Source organism: Nycticebus coucang, chromosome X, assembly GCF_027406575.1.
Source record: "Nycticebus coucang isolate mNycCou1 chromosome X, mNycCou1.pri, whole genome shotgun sequence".
Lineage (NCBI taxonomy): Eukaryota > Metazoa > Chordata > Mammalia > Primates > Lorisidae > Nycticebus > Nycticebus coucang.
This window is the reverse complement of record NC_069804.1, coordinates 86797933-86801191: the sequence shown is the minus strand read 5'-3', so window position 1 is coordinate 86801191 and position 3259 is coordinate 86797933. Positions and strand designations below refer to the sequence as shown.

Genomic DNA, 3259 nt, shown 5'->3' with positions numbered 1-3259 from the left:
ATGGCGCCACCCCTGATTTTGATGGCAGCTCCACGGATCCTCAGCAGCCACACCCCCAACTCATGGCAACGCATTCCCATGGAGGTTAAATTTGGGAGAGACACCTCCCCAATTCTGTGGACCACCAGAGGGAGCTGGACCTTGCCCACAGGGGTTCCGGAGAAGATGTGTAGCCAGGGCAGAGGTGCTGTCTCTAAGGGAGAGTATCACACATTGCAACAGTAACCGCAGGTTCAGAACAGATGCAGGTGGAACACTCCCCAGTTTCCAATGAACACTAGAAAGAATCAGGCTTGAGTTCCTCCTGCCGGCAGGTCACAGAGTGTGGCAGCCCGACTGTGGATGCATTGACTCCCCTTCAACTCAGACAGGTGCAAATCCCTGGTGTAATTGCACATTGGAAGAAACCGGGTTACAGCCCTGTGGGGTTACCAGTGCCTGGGTGTGGTTGAGGTGCAAGGTGGGGAAGGAAGTTCCAACTCCAGTGGAATAACTCCTGTGCTGGGTGGGTTTTCTGATTCCACTGAGCACTGTAGAAAATCACACTAGAGCTGCCAGTGGACCCATGCAGTCCGGATGCTGGAGAACTTTTGAACTCTCCCAATTGATCAGCGATTGTGCTCACCCAGAAAATTGATTTGGAACTCTCAACCTGGGCTAGTCACCCAGAACCCTCAAGGTTGAGCCTTGGTTGTGTTGTTGTGGGAGGGTCTAATTCTCCTCTTCTGGTTGTTGCCTGTCGGGGGGTGGGGGGAGTATACCTTAGTTGCCGGTATTTCTCCCCAGCTGAAATTTCAGCCCAAAGCCACTGATTCAATCAATAGGATCAGTTAGAGATGAACTGAAGGCAAGACAAAGCCACCTAGCCCCCTCACACCAAGCAGGTCCCCAGAATCTCAGGCTGCAGTAGTGAATGGGACCTTTGTAAAGCTGTAGGGTAAAAGCCACAGTCACCAGTCCCAGCTCTTTGGTAAAGGGTTTGTTAATTATAACTGCAGGAGCCCTCAATCCAATTCCACCTTACCAGCCTCTCTGGCCAAACTAAGAAAAATAATCATGGGGTGGAATCTGTGGAAACATGAATAATCTGGAAACATGGATAATCAAAGTAGATCAACTCCCCCAAGGAATGACAAAGAAGACACAACAGAAGATGCCATTCACAAACAAATGGCTGACATGTCAGAGATTGAATTCAGATATGGATGGCAGTTAAGATTAATAGAATGGAAGTAAAGTTGGAATTAGAAATTCAAGGACTAAGCTCTGAAAGGCTGAAGTAGAGATTGGACATGCCTTCCAGTGATTTTCAAATGTGTGGAGATGGCAAAAGAATCTCTCATGGTTTTTAAAATCGTGTCCATAAGAGCCCTTGAGGCTGGAGGTTATGGCATCTGCAGGTTAGAAGTTTGAGTTTGGAGTTCCAGCCTGGATGATTGAGGTTGTTTGCAATGACTGGGGAAGAAGGTCCGCATTAAATGAAACACTGATGAAACCATTGGGGACCTTAGAAGCTGATTGCAGCCCAAACTGGCACCCGTTGGAACAAGATTGTCCTTAAGAAGTGGTACATGATTTTTAAGGACCACGTGTTCTAGGGGACTATGAAATCCATGATGGGATGAACTTGGAGCTTTATTACCAATAAAGCAGAATTCCTTTCCCCATTCTACTGTTCTTTCCTCTCACACTGGTATGGATGCTTGTTTTTAAAAACACATTAGAAAAGAGTCAACAATGGCCAGGAGGGAATATGCCCAAGTTTTATTGTGACTACTACAATACATATCTCACCCATGACTTTCCATTTGTAAGAAAGACACACTGCAGTGGGAGGAAGCACAAAAGAATGTGAGGGACTACTATCAGAAATGGATGGAAGAGCATGCACAGAACCTGATTGACAAAAGAACAGCTGCATTTCAACAAGGAAAAATACCTCCTACTCCATTCTCTGCTCCTCCTCCTGCAGTGGCGATGATTCCACCTCCTCCCAATTTTCCATGTCCTCCTCATCCTGGTATGATGCCAGCACCCCATATGTAGGGCTCTCCAATGATGCCGATGTTGGGTCCTCCTCCTCCTGGGATGATGCCAGTGGGACCTGCTCCTGGAATGAGGCCACCCATGGAAGGCCACATGCCAATGATGCCTGGGGCCCCAATGATGAGACCTCCTGCTTGTCCCATGTTGATGCCCACTGGTCCTGGAATGACTTGACCTGACAGATAAGGGTAGACATAAGTTTTCTTTATGTCAGTTTCATATTACTTGTTCTGTTTCACCAGTAGATCATGGTGATGTGACTCTGGGTGTTTTCTTAATAGCATGGTATGGAAAACTTGCTCCTCCTTCCTATCAAAGACAGAATAGTTTTGAAGGGAAGAAGTAAACCCAAAAAGGGTCAGTTTTCATTTGTATTGTGAAATGTGAAAATAAAGCTGTTAAGTATTTTAGTTAAAAATAAAACAAAATAAAATACAATCAAAACTCACTTTAATTTGGAAGTCACTGGAAGTGAGGCTGTGCAAGTAGTGAAACCTGCTGGGTGGGAGCCTGCTGGGTGCTGTAGGCTGGTGGGCTGATGGGGTGGCAGATGAGTAGAAAGACTGCTTTTGAGGAAGAAAATGAAGTAATTAGAGAAGGTGCAGAAGGTGGACAGGGCAAAGGAGACGTTTTTCTGAAGAATTTAGATATATGATGTATGACTTTGGATTTGAAAAGAATCCTTATATTAGGTTGTAACTGGGTTATGGGGAAAGGGAGGGGAGGGAGGGGGGAGGTAGGCAGAGGGAGGGGGATTGGTGGGATTACACCTGCGGTGCATCTTGCAAGGGTATATGTGAAACTTAGTAAATGTGGAATGTAAATGTCTTAACACAATAAGGGAGAGGGTGCCTGGAAGGCTGTGTTAACCAGTGTGATGAAAATGTGTCAAATGGTCTATAAAACCAGTGTATCATGCCCCATGATCACATTAATGTACATGGCTATGATTTAATAAAAAAAAAAAGAATCCTTATACTAAGTCAGTAGATCTTCTTGAAGAATATCTCCTCTTGAAGAATATCTACTGTGATAGAGCTCATTACTAAAATGACTCACAAGGCCTTGTCTATTGGCAGAGAAGGTCGAGCACAAGTTGAAGATATCTTCTTGATTCAAAAGGACCCCAGGAAGTTTGCTAGGGTTAAAGACTTGTTCACTAGTCTGAATGAAGAATTGAGACGGGCTAGGAAAGCATTTGATGAAGCAAACT

General features: G+C 45.2%; 1 pseudogene; it reads left to right on the top strand.

Annotated features, from left to right (window-relative positions):
- Nucleotides 1–1753: 1753 nt before the first annotated feature.
- LOC128578421 (U1 small nuclear ribonucleoprotein C-like) lies at nt 1754–2232 on the top strand (annotated as a pseudogene).
- Nucleotides 2233–3259: the final 1027 nt, after the last annotated feature.